The sequence below is a fragment of the Lolium rigidum genome, chromosome 6, assembly GCF_022539505.1.
Source record: "Lolium rigidum isolate FL_2022 chromosome 6, APGP_CSIRO_Lrig_0.1, whole genome shotgun sequence".
Taxonomy (NCBI): domain Eukaryota; kingdom Viridiplantae; phylum Streptophyta; class Magnoliopsida; order Poales; family Poaceae; genus Lolium; species Lolium rigidum.
The window spans coordinates 77,858,058-77,874,761 of record NC_061513.1 but is presented as its reverse complement, the minus strand read 5'-3'; the positions used below and the strand labels follow the sequence as shown (position 1 = coordinate 77,874,761).

Here is a 16,704-nt window from a genome sequence, read left to right as displayed (position 1 = left end):
GCTCCACTGCTCGAGTTCTTACGGAACATACCGCTAAAGCTTGTTGTGATGCAAAAAAATTCATAGCAAAAGTGTAGGCATTAGGTTTCTATGGTATTGTGTTATCACCAGAATTTGACCGAGTCAGAGGTGGGCCGCGATCAAGATGGATTTGAAGATATATATATAGAAGAAATACGTGAATCGGCCTTACATGCAAATTTTGGGCTAGTTTGCCCTTGTATCTGTAACATATTAGGTTACGTGTCGATTAGGAATTAGAGTTTTACCCGTGCACGGTTAGGTGTACGCTTGAGTTAGAAAGTCCCTTGGACTATAAATATGTATCTAGGGTTTATGGAATAAACAACAACCAACGTTCAACACAAAAAAATCTCGGCGCATCGTCAACTCCTTCGTCTCGAGGGTTTCTCCGGTAAGCACCATGCTGCCTAGATCGCATCTTGCGATCTAGGCAGCACAAGCCTACCCACGTTGTTCATGCGTTGCTCGTGCTGAAGCCTTTTTGATGGCGGGCAACGTAGTTATCTTAGATGTGTTAGGGTTAGCATTGTTCTTCGTATCATATCGTTGTCGTAGTGCAACCCTCATGCATCTAGCCGCCCTTACACCTATCTCGGGTGTAGGGGCGGCACCCCGCTTGATCATAGTTTAGTAGATCTGATCCGTTACGGTTGCTCCTTGTTCGCAAGGATTAGTTTAACATCCGCATTAGTTAGGCCCTACAAAGGGTTGGAGGATCCGGCGGCGTGTAGGGTGACGTTTGCTAGCCCTAGAAAGGATGTTCCGGGATCAACCTCGTGTTGGTTTTTAGGCCCTGTCTAGGATCGGCTTACGGTCACCGTGCGCGAGCGCGAGGCCCAATCGTGAGTAGGATGATCCGATTATGCGGTGAAAACCCTAAATCGTCGTAGATCTCATTAGCTTTATCTTGATCAAGCAGGACCACCATATATTCGGACACCTTGTTCGAATCATGGGTGGATCGGCTCTTTGAGCCGATTCACGGGATAACCCGAGAGCCGATCGAGGCTCGTATTTCATGTTTACGTGTATGCCATGCGAGGAAACTAAGCGAGGCATCATCCAACACCTTCCCGACCGGGTATAGGTCGGGTGGCACGCCCTTGCGATAGCATCGGACGTGTGACCAGGAGGCTTTGCGGGCCTTCGCTCCGAGGGACCGGGGCCAGCCGCAGCCCTAGTTGTTCCCGGCTCTACTTGTGTTGCCCGTCTCTGCCCGCCGGTGGGTTTCGACGTCAACACATTCCGGCACGCCCGGTGGGACAACCTTCGACATCCACCACATCGCCATCTACATCCGAGATGGCGGAAGGCACTCCGGTCAAGTACGAGGATCTGCACGATGAGCTCAAGAAGAAACATGACGAGATCAAGGCAACCCTCGAAGCCGAACTCATCGGCTCGTTCCACCGAACCCGCTCCCATGGCGTCGGGTGGAAGGGGTTCACACCGAAGGCGCACTCGATGGAGTGGACCTGTCCGCCCCGTCGGAAGAACGCACGAGGTCGCTGCGTCGGGAGATCAACTACATGGTGGCTCATTCGCTGCACCGCCACTGCGAGAGCTCTGGTGAACACTTTGGAGCGTGTCGCTCTGCGCGTGGTCCAGGAAATCATGAGCCACCGGTATTCTCCGTCGGGACCAGCTATGGGGACCTTCAAAGGAGAGTTGCCACTCCAGTCCCATCCTCCGCTGCCGTTCGCATGGGCAGCACCGGAACTGCCGAACTCATCGGCATACGTCGTCTACAAGATTGGTGGTGATCCTAGTGACTACCAATTCCTACTTGAGGCACCCAAGGAGATCCCGCACGGATACGCGTGCGCATACGTACCAGACTGCAATACACGGGCACTCTCGAACCGAGGTTGCGACAGCGAGGGCCTCCGGAACAGCGGGAGGAACGTCGGGAGCCGATCTTGAGAAGCAAACGTGGCTAGCTAAGTACGCCACTCCGACAAACCTCCGAGCCCAGCTCCTGCGGTTGGCTTAGAACCGGAAAAGCAAGCATGGCTGGTTAAGTATGCCACCCCGGCGAATCTTCGGGGTTCGACACCTTCGGCCATCACCGCGGATCAGATTTGTGCAATCTCGAAAGATCGGTTCGGCATGATGCCGAAAAGGAAGACGTTCAGCTATACCAAGCCGTACCCCAACGACTACGAACTGATCCCGCTACCACCCAAATATCGGCTCCCGGACTTCACAAAGTTTAGTGGATCGGATGGTTCCAGCTCCATCGAGCATGTGAGCCGATATTTGGCACGGCTGGGCACGATCTCGAGCATCGGACGAGTTGCGTGTGAGGTTCTTCGCACGATCCCTCACGGGATCGGCTTTCGGGTGGTACACATCGCTGCCACCGAACTCCATCCGGACTTGGAAGCAGTTGGAAGAGCAGTTCCATGAGCGGTATCACTCGAAGCTTCCGAGGTTGGTATTGCCGATCTAGCACAAGTACGACGAAGCGCGGGGAGACGAGTGTCGGAATACGTCCGGCGCTTCGGGACCATTAGGAACCGATGCTTTTCGGCTCATGTAAGTGAAAAAGAAGCGATCGAGTTGGCGGTGGTGGGTCTCTCATCATCGATTAAGGACGTGGCCTCCCAAGCGAGACTACCCTTCATTGGCGCACATGGTGCGAGGCGGCATCGGCATATGAGCGAGCGCCACCCGGATGTCTACCGGGACAAATTCAAGCGTGCGGTGACCACGATTGAGGCGGACGAGGATGAAAGTGCTACGGGAGATCGAGAGGTAGCGAGTGGCTGAATGGACTCGAGCGGCGAGGCCCCGTGTCCTGCAAATGGGTGAAGCCACAAGGCCCTCCAAAAGGGTTCGACTTCGACGTGACCAAAACCGAGCAGATTTTTGATCTCTTACTCACGGAGAAGCATATAAAGGTACCCGAAGGCCACAAGATCCCCACGGTGCAAGAGCTGAACGGAAAGCCATACTGCAAGTGGCATAATATGTTCACCCACACCACGAACGACTGCAGGGTGTGGCGGCAGCAGATCCAAATGGCGATAGAAAATGGACGGTTAATTTTCAACCAGTACGCCATGAAGGTCGACACACACCCCTTCCCCGCCGTGAACATGGTGGAGTACACTTACCATGGAGGGTGCCGGCCGGATTTCTCGTGCAATATCAACATGGTAGGACCCGGACACCACTCTGGTAAGGACGGAGATGAGGGCAGCTGCTCTCATAGCAAAGATACGAGAGGAAGCCGCTCCACGCGATCGGCTCCGCCAAGACGGCAAGCGCTACGTCACAGAGGGAGAAGTGAAAAACATAAGGTATCAACGACCTCTCTCTGATCACCTCCTCAACAAGTATGTGAGTCATTATGACCAACGCCGGCGATACAACGACGATGGCTAGGGACGACAGGAGACGTCGTCGGCATGATCGCGAGGAGGAGATGCACGAGCGCCGTGCCAAGGAAAAGTCAGGGGAGCGAGACGACGTGGATAGGCACTGGGACTGCCCCTTCTTCAGACACTGCTGGGATTCAGGAATGAGCCGATTGCCCACAATCGGCAATTGCCCAGAATGCAACCGAAGAAGAAGGAGACAGACGAACGTGTCCGTGTTCAAGCGCCCGGGACCTCTCCCGCCACAAAGCAAACGTGCTGAGTCCCCTCGGTTAGAAGATCTCGAAGATTCGGAAGACGAGGGGAAGAAGAAGACAGGTACCACCGGCGAAGGTGGTGCCCTGATGGACTCAGCCGTTCCCAAAAGCGCAGGGTTCAGCGATTGCGCGGCCTGGAGGAAGCCGAAAGGTTATACTTGCATACATTGAGGAAGGAAAGACCTGATTTGGCTGCGAAAGTACAGCGAGCCCTGGATGAAGAGGGTCGTCCACGGAAAATGGAGTGGCGTCCCAAGCAAAGGAAAGCCGATGACGAAACATCGGCTGGCACAAACATGGTGCTCGTCCTTCCGACAAAGCTTAGTGCTCCACGGTTACACGACGCACTCGAGGTGGACGACAGCAAGCGCACCAATATGATAAAATCAGAGATTGGGCTGGTTTTATCTACCGGCCTGAACGAGTAGCAAGAGCAAATCAATGAGCAAACGTGGCGAGGCTGATCCTTGTGATCGGCCCCAAAAATTTATGGAAGGACATTACAAAACCTTCATCGAACAATCAACGTGGAGGCCGATTCCAGCAATCGGCCAAAATTATCTTCACCATCCATTCTGCCTGGGTTCAGCATGTAATCCAACGAGAGGATACTCGAAGAGCCGATACCATCAATTCTCTTGACGAGAATCGGCTCGGGGGCACCTAGGTGGATGAGACACGAGGATATGCAGTAGGAATGTCGTGCAAGTGCCCAGCAGCCCAAGATATTCTTTGATGATGGGTATGGAGGTATGGGGGCCGATACATAAATCGACCGTAAAAAAAATAAAAAATTAAGCACAGCCGATGCAGCAGACATCGACTTAAGGATATAAAAGCCGATGCATGGCCATCGACTCGAGAGGTATAACTGTTACAATCAGAGGGTCAATGGAGCACGAAGAGAGACTTTAATGGAAGAACTCCTCAATGGAGTGGTTTAAAGGCTCAGGTCCTCTTTTCAAGAACAATGCCAATAACAGCATGGATGTGCAGATCGGGCTAAGGCGGTCTGAAGAAGCTCGGGGGGCAGCTCACCTTGAGGGTTCTCGGCTCTGGAGAGCCGATTTTGCGGGGAATCGGCTGGCTCTGCATGATAGTTCTCTCGGACATGGTCTAGCCCAGGTTCATTTGTCTGAATGGCATGCCTTCGTTTCTGTCTCGCCTTGACTAAGGCTCGGGGGGCAACTAACTTAGGAGGTGCTCTGTTTTTGAGTGCCGGTTGGGGTTGCATCGGCTGACCACTGCATCATGATCTTCTCCGAAAGCGGTGAGCTGTCCGCAGAAGAAGATTGTCGCTACAAGAAAAGGAAGGGGACTGGTTTCTCAAATTAGGCGATGAACAGTCATCGGCTATGAGATCACGAAGTACCATGGTCAGGGAAGAAATCCGATTCGTTGCTATCGGTCTTGGTGTGACAAGCGGAAGGATGGAAATTGGATTAATGGAAAGATAAATTGGAAGAACAATTCTCATTAATTCAAAAGAGCAGGCTTTACAAGAAGAGCCGATGGCTCTCAAAAGAGGGATTTGGTGCCTAGGGCACTGCTACTACTAGTCCTACTCTGCTAGTCGTCGTTGTCCTCATCATCGCCGTCGCCGAGGTCGTCGGCGCTGCTCCCAGGAAGCTCCTCGTCACTGCTGCCCCAGCCTTTGGACGGAGCTTTGTCTTCCTCGTCATCATCATCGTCCTCGCTGTTCGCCCAAGAGCGGAAGCGCTTTGTCGGCGGGTACCCAGCTGAAGAGGAGGAATCATCTTCCTCCTCCTCCTCTTCTCCTTCCTCGTCATCATCTTCATCCTCGCTGTCTGCCCACATGCGGAAACGCTTCTTCGGCGGAAGCGTGGCGGAGGGGGAGGCCTTGCCCTTCGCTACTTCTCCTTCTGTCTTCTCCTTGTCGGAGGAAGTGGGGTTCGCCCCGGAGTGAGGGTCGTCCTCATTCTTGCTCTTCGGCGAGGATTGGAGGGGGAGGCCTGAGTGGGAGGAGGAAGAGGAAGACATTGCTACAGGAGGAGAGGGTTTTTTGGTGCCGACCGCTAGAACAGAGGAGGGGGATAAGGAAGACTGGTCAATCGGCACGGTTAAATAATGGGGAGCCTGGTGGAGATTTAATATCATTGCAGTTTCCGAGGAAGTGATGCTAAAGCTATCAAATTTTACAGTGGAATTGGGAAGACAAGGCATCATGGTGAAGGATTCTGCGGCGGTTTCTGCTCTGCCACGACATGACCCGACGAAAGAAAAGCGTAATGATTTTGGAAATGTCATTTCCAAAACCAGGGGGGAATGTGTTATCACTAGAATTTGACCGAGTCAGAGGTGGGCCGCGATCAAGATGGATTTGAAGATATATATATAGAAGAAATACGTGAATCGGCCTTACATGCAAAGTTTGGGCTAGTTTGCCCTTGTATCTGTAACATATTAGGTTACGTGTCGATTAGGAATTAGAGTTTTACCCGTGCACGGTTAGGTGTACGCTTGAGTTAGAAAGTCCCTTGGACTATAAATATGTATCTAGGGTTTATGGAATAAACAACAACCAACGTTCAACACAAACAAATCTCGGCGCATCGCCAACTCCTTCGTCTCGAGGGTTTCTCCGGTAAGCACCATGCTGCCTAGATCGCATCTTGCGATCTAGGCAGCATAAGCCTACCCACGTTGTTCATGCGTTGCTCGTGCTGAAGCCTTTTTGATGGCGGGCAACGTAGTTATCTTAGATGTGTTAGGGTTAGCATTGTTCTTCGTATCATATGCTGTCGTAGTGCAACCCTCATGCATCTAGCCGCCCTTACACCTATCTCAGGTGTAGGGGCGGCACCCCGCTTGATCATAGTTTAGTAGATCTGATCCGTTACGGTTGCTCCTTGTTACGCAAGGATTAGTTTAACATCGGCATTAGTTAGGCCCTACAAAGGGTTGGAGGATCCAGCGGCGTGTAGGGTGACGTTTGCTAGCCCTAGAAAGGATGTTCGGGGATCAACCTCGTGTTGGTTTTTAGGCCCTGTCTAGGATCGGCTTACGGTCACCGTGCGCGAGCGCGAGGCCCAATCGTGAGTAGGATGATCCGATTATGCGGTGAAAACCCTAAATCGTCGTAGATCTCATTAGCTTTATCTTGATCAAGCAGGACCACCATATATTCGGGCACCTTGTTCGAATCATGGGTGGATCGGTTCTTTGAGCCGATTCACAGGATAACCTGAGAGCCGATCGAGGCTCGTATTTCATGTTTACGTGTATGCCATGCAGGAAACTAAGCGAGGCATCATCCAACACCTTCCTGACCAGGTATAGGTCGGTGGCACGCCCTTGCGATAGCATCGGACGTGTGACCAGGAGGCTTTGCGGGCCGTCGCTCTGAGGGACTGGGGCCAGCCGCAACCCTAGTTGTTCCCGGCTCTACTGTGTTGCCCGTCTCTGCCCGCCAGTGGGTTTCTGACGTCAACATATTGTACAACGATTACATGCACATACTTTGAATTCGAACGTGTAGAGTCAACAAGAAATTTGAAAAACTATGAACTCATCTAGGTACCTAATACGAGAATTCAAACGTTCATTGGTGCAAATAGCACATGGATCACATCAGAAACGTACCTATGTGAATAATCCCCAACTCAGATGAACAAAATTGACAAAGAATCGATGATTCTAGGGGATTAGGGTTTGAGGTTTTGAGAGAGAGAAAGAAAGAATGGCTGGTTTCTAGATTTTCCCCAGCTAGCCCAACACCTTAACGAAGCCGTTCAAGCAGTACAGGAGGACGGTATACGGGGCAAACCCGCTCGTACTGGTGGTCTCGACCGTTGGATGCGCCGGTTCAGTCAGGATCACATAAAAGGATTTCTGAGATGCTCATTGTCTGTTTGTCTTGTAATTTTGGTATGGGATTGCTCCTATATAGGAAGGAGTACTTCTATATCATGGGGCAGGAGGTACCCCATTGGCGTTCTCAATAATACTTGTATACTTACAATGATAAGAACTTACCTGGGACCTAAGTTGAGTAGCATGATGTTTAGGTACTTGTATTCAAGGGGCACGAGATTTTCGACTTGTTATTTGTCAAGCATGCCATCACATTAACTTTAACCATTCAAGATGCTTATGATAGGCGTAATGAGAGCTCAAAGCTAATGAGTACCATACTTTTTGGAAGGTTTATAAAACTTGTTAATCTTACTTCCTTCTTCGAAGGGCATCTCTTTTACTTTTATGTTGAATCTTCATCTTCTTAATTTATGCACCAATTAAGAGAGCAAAGTTGTCATTCTGAGTATACTATGCATAGTCCCAAGACTTATTGATTGATTCATGATTATGCTATCGCATGTTCTTAAATTACTTGTATCTAGTCACACTTTGAACTATAAAAGTGTCCTGGCATTTATGTTTTGCTACTTCATAAAGGACACGCTGAGTACAACTTTGCTATGTTTTTTGTATTCTCATAACCAAACAGTTGCTTTCAATGCACAATTATTCATGGTCCTTTGTTTGAGTTACTTCTCATGTTATAACATAGTTGCTAAGTTCTATAATGAGAATTATGTCTATCATGCCTATGTTTAGAGTACTTTGATCCCAGCTTACAGTGCTTTACAATAGTTTGATCAATATTGTGTTGGCTTCATGTCACCTCAAAAAATATTTTTTTATCACTTACCTACTCAAGGAAGAGCAGGAGTTAAGCTTGGGGATGCTTGATACGTCGCAAATATATCTATAATTTTTTATGCTCCGTGCTTGTTTTACACCAATTCCAATATGTTTTATTTACACTTTGTTGCACTTTTATACATTTCCCGCACTAACCTATTAACAAGATTCCACAGTACCATTTCCCTTTTTTCTAGCTGTTTTTGTATTTTAGAAAATTTGTACAGGAAATATTCTCGGAATTGGACAAAACAAAAGCCGAATTCAATATTTTACCGTAACAAAGACATAGTCCAGAGGTGGGGGGCGAGGAGGCGCCACAAGGCGGCCAGACCACCCCATGGTGCGGCCAAGGGTGGGCCCGCCCCAAGGGGTGGTGTGGGCCCCAAGGAGGCCACCGATGTCGCCCTTCCGCCTTTTTGTTCACGATCATCCTGTTCTTTTTACATACTGCCAGCACTGTTCTCTTTTAATTTGACTGCAAGCAAACATCTCTTTCCACACTATACATTTAATCCTTTGTTTTCAGTAAAACTTGTAAGATTGACAACCTCACTGTAATGTTGGGGCCAATTATTTTGGTTGTGTTATGTACAGGTTCCACGCCCTGCCAATAGTCAGCTAGCAACACCTTCAGAAGTCACGCCTTTGTCCTACTGGGCGATTAAACCTTGGTTTCTTATTGAGGGAAAACTTGCTACTGTGCTCATCATACCATTCTCTTCGGGTTCCCCAACGGTGTGCAATCTGCGCTCATCACCAGAGAAGGGTGTGTTCATCGTTTTCCTAAGCTCCGTCGAGCGCGACCTTTCGTTCCGCACCTCGCATTTCCTTTGGTGCCTACTCGCCTTCTACAACATCCAAATCTTGGATATGGGGACACATATCCTTCAATAAATCAGCCTATTCGTTACCCTCTGTGAGTGCTATAGGGGATGCCCGCCATACTTTCCCCACTAGATAGCGATCGTCCATGAGTGAATGTGGTGCAAGAAGAGGAAGATGTCTCTAGTCATCATCGATAGCATCACCTTGTAGGTGAATGTCGGTGAATCGTTCGTCGACTTTGAGATGCCGAAGAAGGCGCGGGCGGATTGGCAAAAGTTCTGGTTCTACATGAGGGAGGAGACCCCAACGAGATAGATCCCTAGCTAATTCAATTCGAATTCCATTGAGTTTTTTTGTTGATTTCTAGGAACCTTAGACATAACAAGTAATCCAAATTTAATGCATTCAAATTGAAGGAGATACGTATTACATGGATCAATCTAATTATTGGTAGCCTCTCTAGTCCTTCTTGCTAAAGACAATCTTTAACATGAACTTGGAAAGAAGACGACAATACGTTAAAAATAGACAAATACGACAATGAAGGTATGCTCATACATATATGAGCTCAACATCTTATTCCCTCCAATTATCTAGGAAACTTTGCTAGGCTTAGACTATGTCGTTATTCTTGTCCTTCTTCCTGACGACCTCCTGAATTATAGCCCCGACAAAATCAAGCTTTATTGTTTGGGCACAAATTCATCAGCACTGACCCTCATGAACGCCCCTTGGGCATTATCACCAACTGATACTCCAACAATCTTCACATGAATTTCTCCCAAAGCATGAATCTTCTCAATTGCCCGCAAAATAAGACAAGAAGTACATTTTCAAGCAAATTATTCAGAAAAAATAGCTATTTATCCCTCATGAAAGTAACGGAAAACTAATACATCAAGCCCAGACATTACGGGCATGTCCTTGTGACAAAAAAATGTCAAACTTCTAGCCCTTGAGGAACAGTTGCACTTCTTCTTTCCCATTCTTAGCCGTAGTAATCTCACAATCAAACTTACGCAGCATGGCAGAGAGAACGGTGGTCTCAACATCCAAATCCTCAACAATAAGTGCCTTAACCAGGGATCCTTCAATGTAGTTTGTCATGATCAGCTAAACAAACTGCAGAAAGAATAAATATATTTGTTATTTCCGATCCATGCAATACTTGTAAGCTGATTTTTATATGGTATTCTGAATAATAATAAATAAAAATCATAAAATGTTCTAGCAACTTCAACTTGCTTGCTCATGAATGTTCCTCTAGCTATAGTATGAAGTATATAATTTGACATTGGATTAAGGTCATTATGAAATAAGTGGAGAATTAACCAGTCCTTCATTCCATGAATTGGACAGTTCGTGATGGCTTCCTTCATCCTTTCCCACGCAAGCGCTAGTGGCTCACGGTTTTCTTGTCTAAAACCTGTAATATTATACCGTAGCTGCATAATCTTTGTTAGAGGAAAAAACTTAGTCATAAATATATTAGTGCATTCATCGCGTGAAATAATCGTGCCTTTAGGCAAAGCTAGCAACCAGTCTTTTGATTTTCCTTTTAAAAGGAAACACGCGTAATTTTACAGCATCGGGGTTGACATCTTTAATGTTCATCATATTGGATATCCTAGTAAATGTATTTAAGTGCATACCTAAATCCTAAGCGGATGAGCCACCAAATCGATTCTTCCGAACCAAGCTTAAAAGGTTAGGCTTAAATTCATAGTTCTCCACTGTCACGATTGGCTGAGTTAAAATAAAATCATCATTGGGGATAGCATATTCCCTAGGCTTATTTTGTACAATGGTTCCTATATTTTTGGTGTTTTTTATTATGACAACAAAAACAATAACTAATTTTTTGGGGTTTTCAAATAGATGAAAAAAGTTAAACTAATAACAATAAATAAAACTTAAATCGAATATGAAACTAACAAGTTCTCTAGTAACCTTACCGGAATAGCGAAATTGCTTCCTCAGCAACCGCACAAGAAAAAGGGTTGATACCTTCGATCCAGTTTATGGATTGTAGTATTGTAAGAAGACATAGGTTTAATAGAACCTTTGGGAAGAAGTACTAAAATTGTGTAAACAAAACGTCTACAAGACATGCTAGTTGATTTTATCTTACGCTTACCGGACCTTTCGAGTTTACTTTGGTTGGTGTTGTGTTCAATGGATCAAGATAGGACAGGGTCAAGGATTCTCCTACTGCTATTCATACATATAGAAATTAGGTAGTAAATAAAATAGTGATAAGAAAATTTGTGAGGAGCACATCCATAAATACTATTGCCCCTAAAGCTAGAGGTGACAACAGTCTCTTGGTCCAACAATTTTCCCCCAGCTGCGAGTAACAATAATTATTAAGTAAATGAATACATACCAAAGCATTACTCTAGATGATTGTGTCTTTGCTCCCGAGTGAATCACTAAATATGTACCGTTACTTTCCCATTTCTGCACTAAGGTTTTGCGGTTGCACGCCATTCTCACCTCATCCCACCTCTTCCCATGATCGATTTGATAGACATGGGTCCCCGCAACAAGGTTGGAAAAAGCACTAGGTGTAAGCGAGGCGGTTGGCATTTGCCTAGTGCCTAGGCGATGCTTAAGCACCACAGGCGTAGCCTAGGCGGGCACAGTTTATACCATCAAATTTGTATATGGGTTATTATATGTGAATATTCATTAATTTAGAGCATGTAAATGTGTAAATTTCTAATAACTAATTTTAGATTAATTCGGTAAAAAAACTAATTTTAGATTAATGCTCGTCTAGCTTTGTTAGTGAAATATTTCGTAATTTATTAGTGTCAAAAACATGGTTGTCTTGCCTAGACTTCCGCTTATGCCCTAGGCGAGGCGTTTGCCCATCGCCTAGTGCCTAAGAGTGCTTAAGCGTTGCCAAGGCGCCGCCTTGTCCAACAGAGCCTGCAGATCACCGAATCTGGGAAAAGAGACAAGGATACAAGATTGCAAAACTCCTATTCAATTCCTACACATATTGATGAGATTAGACGCATGTAAACGCTGCGAGAATTCACCCCAATCCGCAACCCCTGAGGACTACTCACACATGACATCAAGATCAAATATAGAAATCATTGTTGCAAATACTTGGATTGAAATCACAATATTCTTACAATGGTTACCATTTCTCAAGGAGATCTCTATTACAATGGTGATGGATGTGACTATGTAGGAGATGGGGGAGATGGAAGGGATGAACTATGGTGGTGGATCTCCTTTGGAGTGGTGTAGATGGCGGCTCTGTTTGATGAAGAATGTCACTCTTCCTGAAGTGACTCCCTTGACAGAACTTATAGTGTTTGACCTTAGGAACGTTGCGGTGCCCAGTACGGGCGGGGCATGCATGTACCGGTGCCCGCTAAACCCCATGGAACCGACTTTCGGCCTCTGGTTGATTTTGTTGCACTTGCGATGAGATTTTCTTCAGTAATTGTAGGTCCATTTGCCCTTATGACTTGATTTCATGCACACCATTCGAAAATAGAAGAGATTGCACATCTTTGCAATAATTATTCATTATTAGCACATTGAGAGAAAAATTTAGTAAATTCTTGACATAGCTAAATGTTTAAACGTGAGAAAATGTGGCGTATTTTACATCCGTCATCCTATATAAGGTAGGTGGAGGGCCAGAGAGCCAGTCACTCCTCATTATCTGCACCTTCCTCTCCAGAATGCCTCGCCACCATTACCACTACTTCGAGCTCCATTCTGCAAACCAAGCGTCTCTTCTTTAGCCATGGTGATCAACAGAGCGTGGTGTTGATCAAAGATGATGAACAAGACTTTAGTACCCTTCACCACCTCACTGATCATCCCTCAAATAGGAATGACCCATTCGAGGATTCCGGAATGGAGGAAGTGCCCCTACCGGAGAAGGGTGAGTTCATCATTTTCCTAAGCTTCACCGTGCGCGATATTTCCTTCCACACCTGGCCTATTCTCTAGCGCCTCCTCGACTTTTACGACATCCAAATCTTGGACATGGGGACGCATATCCTTCAGCAAATCAGACTATTCGTGACACTATGTGAGTGCTATATATCTAGGATACCCTCGATACTTCTCCATCTAGCTATCGATCTTCCATGAGCGAGTGTGGCGCAAGAAGCCGAAGGGGTCTCTAGTCGTCGGCAGCAGCATCACCTTGTAGGTGAATGCCGGCGAATCATTCGTTGACTTTGAGATGCCAAAGAAGGCGCGGGCGGATTGGCAAAAGTTCTGGTTCTAGATGAGATAGGAGACCCCATGAGCTAGATCCCTAATTTAATTCTAATTCCATTGAGTTTTTTTGTAGATTTCTAGGAACCTTACACATGACAAGTAATCCAAATTTAATACATTCAACTTGAAGGAGATACATATTACATGGATTCAACCTAATTATTTGTAGCCTCTCTTGTCCTTCTTGCTAAACACAATCTTTAACATGAACCTGGAAAGAAGACGAAAATACGATAGAACTAGACAAATAGGACAAAGCAGGCATGCTCATACATTTATAAGCTCAACATGTTATTCCCTCCATTTATATAGGAAACTTGGCTAGGCTTAGACCATGTTGTTATTCTTCTTCTTCTTGATGACCTCCTGAATTATAGCCCCGACAACATCAATGTTCATTGGTTTGGGCAAAAATTCATCAGCGCCGACCCTCATGAATGCCTCTTGGGCATTATCACCAACTCGATACTCCAACAATCTTCACATGAATTTCTCCCAAAGCACGGATCTTCTCAATTGCCTGCCAAATAAGACAAGAAGTACATTTTCAAGTAAACTTTTAAGCAAAATAAATAGCTATTTATCCCACATGAAAGAAATGGAAAACTATACCTCAGGCCCAGACATTACGGGCATGTCCTTGTCACAAAAAATAATGTCAAACTTCTTCCCCTCGAGGAATAGTTGCACTGCTTCTTTCCCATTCTTAGCCGTAGTAATCTCACATTGGAACTTACGCAGTATGGCGGAGTGAACCCTGGTCTCAACAGCCGAATCCTCAACAATAAGTGCCTTAACCGGGGATCCTTCGTCGTATGATGTCATGATCGGCTAAACAAACTGTAAAAAGAATAAAGATATTTGTTATTTCAGATCCATGCAATACATGTAACGTGATTGTTATAGGGTATTCTGAATAAAAATAAACGAAAAATCATAATCAAAATTACTAACCCGAAACATTGTGCATGAATATCTAGTGACCAATTTTAGTTGCAAAATCATAAGAAATAATTCTTATAAATAATTAATAAGTTAAGCATGCACTTCGAGTACATCTCAGCTGATGGAAATATACGCTAGATCTGGCAGGAAGCTCAAATTATTAGAAGTTGCTATTGCTAGAAGTGTAATTTTTTTATTATTACTCAGGACAGGAAGATGAAAAAATCTATATTTCCATATAAGAGGATAAGAAAAACATCAGAAAATAATATAAAAACACAAAGAGATTTGTCATGTTCTTTACTACAATAAGTAGAACCAAAAACATCGTAAGGAAGACCGCATCATAGCAGAGAAACGATGAAAAATAAAACACATGCGTGCATATGCATGGTTGCACCTCTAAGTGTCTCTTGTATGCAAGCACAACAAAATAAACTAGTACATGATGATGATTGCAAGCCAAAAAAAAATAGGGACCTCAAAGCTTGCTAGAGCCTATGGCAAACGAGGTCGAAGGAAATGCAGTTGGCTCTCTTTTTATCTTGTTGCTTCAGGCTTTGGTGTTGTGTGCCTTGTACCCCTCTACGCCCAGGTATTTATAGAGGGAAACGAGAGGAGAACCTCCCCAAGGCCGACTGATCTCAGCCATTCATTTGATAATTACGTCCGTTCCCGCGTGCGAATATCTTCACCATTTCACATGAAAATAGAAAAGGGAGAATTAATGTTGATATTGCCAATATATTTTGTTATAAATGATGCATATATTTTCGTATTTCTAGATACTACTCATAGATGTACAACTTATTAAATTGTCGATCATCGCACCGCATAAGATCACATTTGGTATAAGTATTTATGTCTTGATATGCCTTGTAGCTAAATACCAAAAGGAGATTATAAATTATTTATTGTTTTGCCATCAATAACAGGGATGGATGTTCATTAGTTATTGTGGTGATTAGTTCAAGTATGGCAGGAAAACCTTACTATGAATGTGTCCATGATAGATATCAAATGCTATTTATGAATTTAGTGCATCTGGTGTATTCCAGATCGATCACATATTAGTAGCTCAACTGCTAGATTATTTTGATCTCCTATCTATAATTTTTCATCCCATATATGTGCACATATGCTTAACTAACATAAACAAAGATGAATTGTACTAGATTGTATATATGCTAACACTAAAGGTGCTAAGAGATAACTAGCTATGTCTTGGATATGACCACAACAGGTGCTACATGGTGTACTAGTTTTTTGAGGGTTGGGGTGCTAGTTGAGAGGTGCATATCAAGGGACATGTATCTATCTATGGACTGAGATTGCACGAAGACTAGGGTTTAGCTAGGTTCATCCCCATTAATCGATAAATTCATTTCTTTTCATCGGCAAGAAACTCGAAACCTCAACTCCATGTTGGGATAGAGTGCTCTGCAGATGATGCATGATACGTCCCAAACGTATCTATAATTTCTTATGTTCCATGCTACTTTTATAATGATACTCACATGTTTTATACACATTATATGTCATTATTAAGCATTTTCCGGCACTAACCTATTGACGAGATGCCGAAGAGCCGATTGTTGTTTCTGCTGTTTTTGGTTTCAGAAATCCTAGTAAGGAAATATTCTCGGAATTGGACGAAATCAACGCCCAGGGGCTTATTTTTCCACGAAGCTTCCAGAAGACCGGAGGAGATACGAAGTGGGGCCACGGGGCGCCGCCACACTAAGGCGGCGCGGCCTAGAGGGGGCCCGCGCGGCCCTAGCGTGTGGGTCCCCCGTGACTCCTCCGACTCCGCCCTTCCGCCTACTTAAAGCCTTCATCGCGAATACCCCAGTACCGAGAGCCACGATACGGAAAACCTTCCGCGAGACGCCGCCGCCGCCAATCCCATCTCGGGGATTCAGGAGATCGCCTCCGGCACCCTGCCGGAGAGGGGAATCATCTCCCGGAGGTCTCTTCATCGCCATGATCGCCTCCGGATCGATGTGTGAGTAGTCCACCCCCGGACTATGGGTCCATAGCGGTAGCTAGATGGTTGTCTTCTCCTCATTGTGCTATCATGTTAGATCTTGTGAGTTGCCTATCATGATCAAGATCATCTATTTGTAATCCTACATGTTGTGTTTGTTAGGATCCGATGAATATTGAATACTATGTCAAGTTGATTATCAATCTATCATATATGTTGTTTATGTTCTTGCATGCTCTCCGTTGCTAGTAGAGGCTCGGCCAAGTTGATACTTGTGACTCCAAGAGGGAGTATTTATGCTCGATAGTGGGTTCATGCCTCCATTGAATCCGGGACGAGTGACGATGAAAGTTCTAAG

At 45.5% G+C, this 16,704-nt stretch overlaps 1 pseudogene; it reads right to left on the bottom strand.

The window, feature by feature from the left end:
- Positions 1 to 13,741: 13,741 nt before the first annotated feature.
- On the bottom strand, positions 13,742 to 14,239 carry LOC124662827 (annotated as a pseudogene).
- Positions 14,240 to 16,704: the final 2,465 nt, after the last annotated feature.